Below are 12591 nucleotides of genomic sequence, written 5' to 3'. Positions count from 1 at the left end.
CAAATAAACAAAATACAACAAAAACTATCAACCTAGAATCCCATGCCCATTTAAGAAAACAATGTTTTTTTTTATATATTTCATTTCATTTCATTTCTTTTTTTATTTTAAAGAGAGAGGGCATGAGTAAGGGAGAGAGGCAGAGAGAGGGGGAGAGAAAGAATCCCAAGCAGGATCCATGCTCAGTGCACAGGTCACAACCATGAGATCATGAGCTGAGCAGAAATCAAGAGTTGGATGCTGAACTGACTGAGTCACCTAGGTGCCCCAGAAAATAATCTTATTTACAGTTGTACCCAAAATAATAAGATACCTAAGAATAAACCTAACCAAAGAGGTGAAAGACATGTACTCTGAAAACAATATAACGCTGATGAATGAAATCAAAGACGACACAAAGAAATGAAAAGGCATTCCATGCTCATGGACTGAAAGAACAAATATTCTTAAAATGTCCATGCTACCCAAAGTAATCTACACATTGGATGCAATCCCTTTCAAAATACTAACAGCATTTTTCACAGAACTAGAGCAAACACTCCTAAAATTTGTATGGAACCACAAAAGACCCTGAATAGCCCAAGCAATTTTGAAAAAGAAAAACAAAGCTGGATGTGTAATGATTCCAGGTTTTAACTTATATTACAAAGCTGCAGTAATCAAACAGTATGGTGCTGGCCCAAAAATAGACACATAGATCAATAGAACAGAATAGAAAACCCAAAACGAGTCCACAGTTACATGGCCAATTAATCTTTGATAAAGCAGGAAAGAATATCCAATGGAAAAGCCTCTTCAACAAATGTTGAGAAAACTGAATAGTAACATGCAAAAAAAAAAAAAAAATGACACTGGACTACTTTCATACACCATACAGAAAAATAAATTCAAGATAAAGACCTAAATGTGAGACTTGAAACCATAAAAATCCTTGAAGAGAACACAGGCAATAATTACTCTGACATCAGCAGTAGCAACTTCTTACTGATATGTCTCCCAAGGCAAAGGGAAATAAACTCTTGGGACTTCATCAAAAACAAAAAACAAAAACAGAAAACAAAAAACAAACTTTTGCACAAAAAGTAAATAGTTAAACAGTAAACAAAAGTAAAAGGCAACCTACTGGACAGGAGAAGATATTTGTAAATGACATATCTGATAAAGGGTTAGTGTTCGAAATATATAAAGAACTGATAGAACTCACTCCACAAAAATCAAATAATCCAATTAAAATGGGCAGAAGACATGAACAGGCATTTCTCCAAAGAAGACATACAGATGGCAAACAGACACATGAAAAATGTTCATTATCACTCATTATCAGGGAAATGTAAACAACACTGCAATGAGATATCCCCTCATACCTTTCAGAATGCCTAAAATCAAAAACTCAAGAAATGATAAGTGTTGGTGAGAATGCGGAGAAAAAAGGAGCCCTCTTGCATTGCTGGTGAGAATGTAAACTGGTGTAACCACTGTGGAAACAGTACGGAGGTTCCTCAAAAAGTTAAAAATAGAATTACCATATAATCCAGTAATTCCACTACTGGGTGTTTACCCAAAGAAAAAGAAAACACTAATTCAAAGGGATATCTGCATCCCTATTAGATTGCAGCATTATTTACAATCGCCAAAATATGGAAGCCATCCAAGTGTCCACCATCCATGGATGAATAGACACAAATTATGTGATACATATTACTCAGCTATAAAAAGAAATGAAAGCTTGCCATTCGCAAGAACATGGATAGAGATAGAGAATACAATGCTAAGCGAAATAAGTCAGAGAAAGACAAATACCATATGATTTCACTTATATGTGGAATTTAAGAATCAAAACAAGAGAGCAAAGGGGAAAGAAGGGGAGAGAGAGAGAGAGAGAGAGAGAGAGAGAGAGAGAGAGAAACCAAGAAACAGACACTTAACTACAGAGAACAAACTGGTGGTTACCAGAAGGGAGGGCAGTGGGGGATGGGTGAAATAGGTGATGGGGATTAAGGAGGGTACTTGTCCTGATGAGTACCTGGGGATGTACTGAAGTTTGACTCACTGTATTGTACACTTGAAACTAATAGAATGTCGTGATTTAATTATACTGGGATTAAAATAAATAAAATAAAAACAAAACAGAGCAAAATAAAATAAGGAAAGCTCTCCCACCAGTGTGTGTGTGTGTGTGTGTGTGTGTGTGCGCGCGCGCGTGTGCACGTGCATGTGTATATATATGTGTGTGTGTATATATATATATATATATATATATACATACTTTGAAAATACCTACACAAACAAAAACAGATCATCAGTAGAACCATACTAAAAGATCTACAAAAAAATCATGTTCTTCAAAATGACCCAATGTGGAAACTCAGAGCTAGAGTATAACAAAGAGAAAAACATGTAAACATGTAGGTATATTTATAAAAGCAAATTGAATGTTTTACACAAACACGATAACTTATTTTTTTGAAGTACGCATATTATCTACATATGGGTCAACCATTGCATATAAATCTGGTAATGGAAATGTATGTAAATTGCTTCAAGGCCACATGGAACGTTTATGAAAATAAACCGTTTCTACCCTGTGATCCTCAAGGAACGGGAATCTTTACACCCATCAAGGGACACCTGCTAATGTCTCAAGACATTTTGATTGTCATGATATAGTGGACAATGCTGTGCTGCTGGTGGGTAGGGACCAGGGAGGCTGCTGAACAACATACCCCCACAAGAAAGAATTATTTCATTCAAAACGTCAGTAGCACCATGGTAGAAAATCCCTGTTCTAGACCATAAATCAAATTGTCAGAAAATTCCAAAAAAATGAAATCACACAGAATACACACTGTGAATAGTATGCCATTAAATTTGGAAAAACAACACAAAGATAACTGGAAAATTCCCACGATTATGTAATTGGGAAATTACATCCTAGCCTTTTCAAAAATCCAGGAGGCAAAGAAAGAATGTTGATGGGAATTGAAAATGTTTACAATTAAATATTATTTAGAACTTCGATTTCAAACTCAGCACACACAAATAAAATTGCATCAAAGGAAAATGTGCAACAATTCATGAATTTCATTGAGAAAAATAAGGAATAAAATCAATTCAAGAAGTTAAAAATAGAACAAGTCAACTCAAAGATAATAAAAGAAAAAACCGATTTAAAAAACTTAACGGAACAGGAAAATGTTTTATATCAATTCGAATCCATTTATGATAAAAAAAATCATCACTAAATAGAAAATGGAAGAGATTTCTTTTACTAAAGTATCTACAATTGGAGATCAAAAAGTATTGGGAATACTGTTGAATATAAGAGACGAGGCACAAATAACTAATATCATAAATGGAAAACAAAACATCATCACAGATTCTACAGAATGAGATGATACTGTGACAAACTTAAAAAAAATTCTTTTTTGAAGGTCGCCTGGGTGGCTGGTTCACTCAGTTAAGCGTTTGACTCTTGGTTTCTGCTCAGGTCATGATCTTTCAGTGTGTGGATTTGAGCCCCACATTGGGTTCTGCACTGAGTGCGAACAGTGCAAAGTCTGCTTGGGATTTTCTCCCTCTCTCTCTGCCCCTCGTCTGTTTGTTCTCTCCCTCTCCCTCTCTCAAAATAAATAAATAAAACTAAAAAAAAATGGGAAAAAAGAAATAAATTTGAAAATTTATGTAAAATCAACAAATTTCTAGAAAAATAATAGCATTGTGCCAATATTAGTCACCATTTTTTTATAGTCTTACTGTGGTTTTCTAAGAGAATGCCTTGCATGTAGGAAAACGTACTGAAATATTTAGTGATAAAGTGTATCAACTTTGATACTTACTCTCAAACAGTTAGAAAAAAAAAGTGTATGTGTGTGTATGAGTGTGTGTGTGTGTGTGTGTGTGTGCATCAGAAAGTATATCAAAATTTTAAAAACTTGGAAATATCAAATAGGTTGCTATTCGAAAACTTCTCACTACTAGTGGGAGTGCATTTGGTCTAATGACTCAGAATAACGTGGGCAAGTATCTTCTAATACTGAGAATATGCGTGACATATCAAGGCGTTGCACAGCAAATGTAACGTACATGCAGATACAAGTAAGCCAAAAGTCTGTTCCAAACACTAACGTGAAACAACTCAAAAGTCCATCATAAATACAATGGATAAACAGTAAGTGTACCCTTTATAAAATGGGATTGGATAGCAATGAAAGTAAATGAACTATCGTTACATAAAATGACACGGATGGAAAGATGCAAACTGAAATGATTACCTACTTTATGACCCTGTGCATATGAAATTGAAAACCAGACAAACTCAATGTATACTGTAGAATCCTAGAAAGGGATGACAGATGGGTAGGGATCCAGGTCACGAGGGGGCGTCTGGGGTGCTGATCACTTTCCATTATTTGAGCTGGGATGGTACTTCTGCACTTGTATTCAGTTTGAAATTATTAATTGAGCTATATGATCCTGTTTTGTGCACTCTCCTGTGGCTTCATTCTTCAACAGAAAATGTGTGGGGGCGCCTGGATGGCTCAGCCGGTTGAGCCTCCCACTCTTGATCTCAGTTCAGGTCACGATCTCACGGTTCATGAGTTGGATCGGGCTCTTTTCTGACAGCGTGGAACCTGCTTGGGATTCCTTCCCTCCCTCTCTCTCTGCCCTTTCCCTGATCGCTCTCTCTCCTTCCCCAAATAAATAAATGGTTAGGAAAAAAAAGAAAAACAAAATGTTTAGAAATAGAAAAAAATATGCATGTAGACAATTGTAATCGACCCTGTGAATTTATCATCTTTCCATTTTACTGGAAGTGAATCGCATCTTCTAAACATGTATTCACAGTGCACCTTTTCCTCTAGGTCAAGTCCCCTTCATCATAACCCTACCTCCTGACTCTAATGATCTGTATTCAAAATGAAGAAACTCCAGGAGACTGACTGTCCCTCATCAGTGCCTGATGAAAACAGGCGAGGTCAGATTGAACAGCATTTGTCCAGCACAGGAAACCGAATCAGGTTTTCCCAATTCTAGATCTGAACAAAGTATCTTTTTTTAAAATTTGAGAGAGTCCCTTGAGCATACATTGGGTGCCTGACTTAAAAACACTCTTCCCTAGAAATATTTATAGAAACCCCAAATCTAAGCACTTTCGTGTATCACTGAGCCTTAACATTGAACACATTACGTTCTGATGGCCCATGAACACAGCATTCCCTTCATTCATTAATTCATTTGTAAATGTGCAATCATATTGTCTCTACCCTGAAACAAGCACTTTTCAAAAGACCTTTGAATTGACATTCCCGGATCCCTGATTAACTTCTTAATCTTCCCCTAGCAGTTAACCTCACTGGCATCAGAATCTGCATATGGTGCAGACTCGTCAATAGGACAGAATGTGTTTCCTTTTGAGGAGTGATGTTTATCCTTCTATTTTGTGTTATGCTCAGAATGAGTCTGTTCTGTACCTTTGACAATCCAGACAGATGTTCCTGTGAAATATCGTGCCCTGTAGCCCTAAGCACTTTACTATTTGCGATGCCCATAAAATATAATATGTGATTATTCTTGAAATCATTTGAAAATATTCTTCTCCAGCATTTAGAGGAAGTGGAAATAGTAAAATCACATAAAAAGATACATTTAAATAATGGTAAATTCCTTTGGACGCATAAAAATAATTTGGTGTCCTATCAGGGCAATATCATTAGACCTCAGTGAGAATAGATAATCATTTTAGAATGACAGTAATTCTGAAGACAGAAAAGTAAAAAAACACCATCAAAAATGCACAAAATCCCAAAATGAATGTTTATGTGATGATGGAAAATTCTCAGAAAATGCTCATTTCTGTGAAATTACCACAGACTTAGTTATGAGAGTAAATGGGAAGAAAAGGGGTGAAAATAAAATGGTGATTTCTGTCTTTCCCTTAGGAGACTGTCAAACTTCATTCAAGAAAAAGAAATAAATAGTAGTCTGAATTAACTTGTATTGTGAGCTCCCGTCGGAAAAAAAAAAATGAGATAAAAATGAAACAGTGTGCTAATTTTCTACCAAGTTAAAACTTGTAATTCGTTTATAGCTAAGCATTTATCCAAGGCAGGAAACTATGAAAGAAAAGCATGGTATAATAATTGGGTTTTCACATTGATATTTATAAAGATTATGATAAAAAATACTCATAATTATGCTGCTAGTGTTATAGCACAATCTACCAATAGTTGGATAGATCAAAAAGGAAACATCAAACAACGAAAGCCACGTTAGAAGTCCCTTAAGGAACTACCGCTCTAAGTATCCATAAACAATACACATACATGTGCATTTTTACAAAACATTATCTGTACATTATGGGTACTCAGCTATAAATGTTGAGCAATATTCTAAACGACTTGAATATTAGTTTTAAAAGGTTTTAGGCAAGTAAAGCCCATGGTGGGGTGGGGTGGGGGCAGATAATGGACTTTAAAAAGGTGTTTTAAGGAGAGACAAATTTTGGTAGAGAAAGAGAACTATGTTCCTGATGGGGTATGTCATACATGTAAAAGCCCAGTGGGGACAGAGCCTAAGCTATGGTTAGAAGTGAAATTAAGGTCTGCCTTTGTGTTTTGCCAGATAATCTCTCCCCTTTTTTTGAGAAAATTGATTTGTTGATGCCAGTTTAAGAGATCTATTTGCAAGCTCTCTCTCTCTCTCTCTCTCTCTCTCTCAAAATAAATAAACATTTGAAAAAAAAGGGGGCACCTGGGTGGCTCAGTCAGTTAAGGGTCTGACTTTGGATTTTGGATCAGGTCATGATCTCACAGTTCTTGGCATGGAGCTCCCTGTGGGGCTCTATGCTGACAGTGTGGATCCTGCTTGGGATTCTCTCTCTCCCTGTCTTTCTGCCTCTCTCTCTCTCTCTCTCTCTCTCTCTCTCTCTCTAGTTTCGGACCCATTAGGTATAGAATGATGAGTTAAATCCTGAGGTTTTCTCCATAGGGAAAACCCTGTTACCTAAAGAAACTCCGTGGAAGTTAGGTGATTTGGTTCAAAAAGCACAACAGTGCAGAGTGTGGGCTCCAGATGAAAGAGAGATGATTCCAGGTTCTGACACGTTTGCTTAGTAGCTCTTGGTTTTTAGACAAGTTAGTTAGCCTCTCTTTGCCCCAGTTTCCTCATCTGTGAAATGGAGACTAATGGTGCCAAGGGGCGGGGGCGATTTTGCTAGGGTATAAAGTTCAGAAAATTCTAGACAATCCTCTGGAGGTGTTATTTTAACTAAAGTACCTGCTATTTTCCATGCATGCATAACAAGCAGGCACTCACCCACCCGCCCTTCTGCATTTCACTCACATGGTTCCTATAATACTGGCTGAACTGAATGCTCCCGAACTGTGGGACACATGGGGCAAGGGTCTGAGAGTCGAGACCACCCTCCCCTAAAAGAGCGAGGACACAGAGTTCTAAAACTGTTCTACTTCCCACATGACGTGTTCTATATATTAGCATGACTTTTCTATTTCTGCAATTCTTGCCAGGCAGATAGCTTGATTTCTCTTTAAAGGGACTTCCCATCAACCCTGGCAGTGGAAAGCATCGAAAGTTTGAGCCCTAAGGTTCTTTGAATCTCCTCCTGCAAAATCCTCACCTCTGCCCTGGACCCAGCCTCTCCCGCTGTGTCCACCAAGAAGGAGATACGCAGCAGGTGTAAGAGCTGTGACTCTGGGGAGTGCCGGTGAGATATGTAGGGTGGTGAATGAACCCTTTGTTGGAGAGGCATTCGTGAAGCTTCGCGAGCGCATAGCACAGTTTTCCGCTCCCGATGTATTTTGAATAAAATGCTATTGATGTAGAGCTGTGTAAGAATTCTTCTGAAATGCACGCAAGGGCAGCTCTCTTTTTAGGGTTAGGGACAATGTCGTATAAAATCGTTTATTAGACTTAAAAAAAAAAAAAAAGTCCAGAGTGGTATTACTAGCCAAAGAAATAAGATAAATGTGTGTGACTCCGGGGCATTCGTGTGGGCTTTAGAACTTTGCAGGAAGGCCAGGCTTGTGAAACTGTACATAAAAATTCATCAATAGGGCGATGGCACGTGAGGTCTGCCACGGGACTCACTCCAGTGTCCTGGGCATCATGTGTGCGTGGGATGCTGATACCAGCAAGACTTCAAAGCTGCCCAGGGGGCAATTTGGGTTTGGAACCTCTCTGTTCCTCCCACATGAATCTCCGCTGTAAAACCAAAACTTTCACACAGGAAACCAAACATTTATATTCCACGTTCTTGTTCCTTTTATTGCATTTTGAGGGAGCATTACCTCAGTTTGTGTCGATTTATATAGTACATTAAACGTTGTAAATTACCATAAAGTGAAACAACATATCACACGATGATGTCGGAACCATAAATCATGCCTGGTTCCTGCTGCAAACAGATGTTCTTATTTTTAGACCCATGTCAAGATTCATTTTGTTCTTCCAGATTGTGGAGCCAAACTTTAAATTTTCTTATTATCAAAACGAAGTCTTCTATTCACGCTGGCACTTACAAGCCGGGCAAAATGAGTTGCTCAGGCATTCGAGGTAAATCGAATCGCACACATCACGCTGCCACAATTGGCTTCGAACACGTCACAGTTCAAACCAGTGAAGATGAAACCGCGAAAGACTTTACACGACGGTCTGAGGCGACATCACCAAGCCACGACGACAATGTAACTGCTGTTGAAAGCTAGTTCTGTATGCTTTAAACAGTGATGATTTTGCCAGAAGTATCACAGTTCATGTCCGAAAACCCTGGCTTGGTGTCTCTTTCCCTCTGGGAATGCCGTCTCATGGATCAGAATCAGGCCCCAGAGGAACGGACGCGCGTCGGGACGCGTGCTGTTTGCTCCTTAAATTCTTCAGTCTGTTTCTCCCACCATCCCCTCCTCTGCGCTCTTCTTGTAAAATTGGAGCTTCAGGTGAGTCACTGTTGAGGCCAACACTTGGCCCATCTGCAATCAGATAAAGATTTTATGGCTCCAGGCAAGGGCTGGGGAGATGAGGACTGTTTGCAAAATGTCACAGGTGTTTGTTTGGAAATCATCTGCGGAAGAGCAGAAATCAACAGAAATCCTTGAGGCGAGGAAAAGGAGTCCGAAGCTTGCAACACTGTATCCAAAAATGAATTGTGTGTGCCAGAAAAAAAAAAAAAAAATCTTCGGCAAAATAATCTGTCTGCAGATAACACAGAATTTAAGAGGGACACTTTCGGGTTTTCTTTTTTGTGTTTTCCATGTTGATGCGCACGACATTAAGTGGCCTGTGTTGGAGACAGAGTCTTTAATTCACAGCCTACTCTAAGCAGAGCGACAATGTTTAAAACTCAGGAACCTCCCCAGTAGTTAATATACTCTTTTATGTGTCCAGAGTAACAACTACCCTGATAATTTATATTAAAGAGTGTGAGGTAAACTATGGGAAGGTTACATCTTTCAACGATCGAATCCATTGTCAAAAAGTTCAGTTACACGCAAACGTGAGTTTCAAAATATTAGAAAATATTTTGTGAGAATGTTTTCCTTTCTCCTTCTTTCATTTTTGACATCAGCGTTATTCAATCTGTCTCTGTGCCCTTCTACTTCCTGCTGACTTTCTTCTCGAATTTTTCTTTGCTGGTGTCTCTTTGCAGTCTCTTTATTTCTGTTTTGCTCTATGCAGGATAATCCTTTCATGCACTTTCCTGATATCGTATTTAAAGACTAAAGCCCCCTCCTTCTCTCTTTACACCAAAGTAAGAGAAGAGGCGTTTTCAGGAGAATTCTGGAAATTTATAAACTGAGTAACCAGGGTCAAATGCTTATCAGCGGGATGGGGATAATGGGTACGTCAAAAATTTGTCCGCAGAAAACCGCAATGTGACCTTTAAGGACTCATGAAAACAAAGAAACCCTTTTGAACTTCAAAAGTACTAATTATTATTAGTATGATTATTAGCGATAGTTGCTAATATAAAGTATTATTTTTCAGGAATAAGCTCTGAAGATAATATATGAGTCACAGAAAAATGCAATGGTATCTTAGAAGTAATGAAAGACCATTATTCAATTTAACTTGCATACTATAAAAACATCTATTATCTTGAGATATATATTAGAAGATATTAAACAGCAGAAAAATTCCTCAACAGGCAGTTCATATATGATTGAGTTTGTTTCCACTGCCGTTGAAAATTATTTCAAAGACACTTCAAGAAATATATTTGCATCCTCTTGAAACAAAACATTAAATGCAAATGAAATATGTCTAGAATCATTTAGTCTTTCCACTTACCATCATGTCCTAAAATGCCTGGGGACAGTTCAGCACATCAGTCACTGAGGGAATTACTATCTTCCCAGTTTAACTAAATTACAACCAGGAAGGACTTAATATCTTGTGATTCTATGTTGTGTATTATACAGAGGGTGAGATTTAAAAACTAATAAAAATCATTTTGTTTACTTGGAAGAAATGTGCAAGCCTTGTTTTTCCTGGAAATTTCGAGGGTAAATGTGTGAATCCTACAATAGGCAACTCAGAAACTGATCGAATGAAGCGTTTCGTATAAATAATGGAGAGTGTGGGTTACCTCATTTAAGGGAAAAATACTCTCCCCCACTGAATGAGTGAATTCTCTATGTTGTGTAACTTCTTCCCGTGCTTTGTCGTCCTGTTTACATGAAACTCACCACCACCTCAAGAAACATGCAAGCACTCATATTCAGTTTCGCAAAGATAAAATTAAGTAGATAATCAATGATGTCCGAGAATGTGTGCCAAGACTATCATTGTTATATGAATATTAAACAAGAATAAAACATTATTAATCATTAAACAGAGCACCACCAGTCGGCAATTCCCTTTAATTTTCAGGTAGACCCTTCTCATTTTCTAAAACTTGGTATTATTGACATGAAAAGTTTCCATGTTGCAAAATTCACAGCACATGGCATCTGTAAATAAAGAATATTTATCTTACTTATCTTACTTACTGATATCTCATTTGTCCTTAAGGAGCGTATAATTTAGCTGGGATGACAAAAATAACAAACAGGATGCACGGCATGATATTAAAAAAAAAAAAAAAAGAGCGTGTTGTGAAATATTGGGTGACACAGCTCCTACCGCGAAATTTGCAGCTGCTAATGAAGGAGGCAAAGAGGAACCGATGCCCCTGGAGGTGTGAGATGTGAATGGGCTGTCAAAAGATAGGATTTTGCTAAAGAGGGGAAACTGAAAATCCAAGGACAGAGGAAGTTGAAGCCACCTAAGTGTCAACAGTGTGTTAGGGATTAATGACTTGCTGAGAAGCAGCTAGATCATGGACAAATCCGCTTCATTTTTTACAAGTGCATCAGGAACTTTCAAAATTCTTACAGGATTAGTAGGGTGGTTTTTACCCAGGCTAACTGGGTATTAGACGCCTTAAATCTATGATAGTCCAATTGGTGAGAACAGGGTCGTTCAGTATATGAAGAGTTATAAAATTTCCATGACTAACTGATCCATGGAAGAGAAGAGAAGGACTGAAGATCTTGAATCTCATCAGGTTCCAGGTAAATGAAAAAAATATAAATGGCACTAACTAGCCTATTTCAAAAATCAGCTTTGTGTTCTCTTCTTCCTTAGTATTTATAGTTTTCAAACAATTTGTAGTTCTTTCTCAGGGTTGGGTCACCATGAGACCGACATCTGCGGACATGAATTAAAAACACAGACATTATTTCTCAGGGGGGAAAAAACCTTCTGAAGTGGCATTATTAGAAAATTTGGGGAAAATGAGTTGGTCTAAGCACTGTTTTCATCTTGCAAGACTAATCTTTGATTTTTGGCATCTTCACTCTGAGAGTTCTTAGACATTTCATCAAGCCCAAAGAAAAGAAATGAATGGACTAGCTGTGGCATTGTGCTTAGAACCAAGTATTTTCTCTTCATTTTCTTCTGTATTTATATGAAGTTAATTGCAATTAGTATGAGTTATAGTACTTATTCGAAATCAGAAGCTAACATTTCAGTATTTCATTAAAATCATACAAGTAGAGTAGCTGAATGATAGTAAGTTTTATCCTATTTTTTTAGAGCTCTTTGAATGAGTTACCGTTCTTATTCTTTCAGACACTCCTGGATGGAGTGGACGTACAAACGTCCAAATTCTTTCATCGTTAACTGCAAAAGGAAGACGTTCACTCTTATGTGTCCTTTCATTTTTACACGGAGCTGAAATGTCCCCCAGTTCTCCCCAGACTGGGTATACCGATGTTAGTATATTCACATTCACACATGTGAATATACCCTGTATTTACGTACTTGAATTTCTTTCCCCAAACGGCCGCTCTCAATTATTTTGGGGAGACCAAAGGTGTCTTATGAACAATTTATCCCCATTCCTCTCATTGCTGTGCACCCTAAATAGGTCCGATGGTGCTGTGTTCAGTTCAAACATTGCTGGAAGTTTGCTGTAGTCAATGAAAACAAACGAGCAAGTATTTCTTCTCCCCACTAAGCTTTACTGTGATGTTTGGTTCCCAAATCCTACTAAGTCTTTAGCGTAATTCTGGTTTCCCTTCAATAAAACTAAAG

The sequence above is a fragment of the Herpailurus yagouaroundi genome, unplaced genomic scaffold, assembly GCF_014898765.1.
Source record: "Herpailurus yagouaroundi ecotype Mexico unplaced genomic scaffold, PumYag 164, whole genome shotgun sequence".
In the NCBI taxonomy this organism is placed as follows: Eukaryota; Metazoa; Chordata; class Mammalia; order Carnivora; family Felidae; genus Herpailurus; species Herpailurus yagouaroundi.
This window is presented reverse-complemented; position numbering follows the sequence as displayed.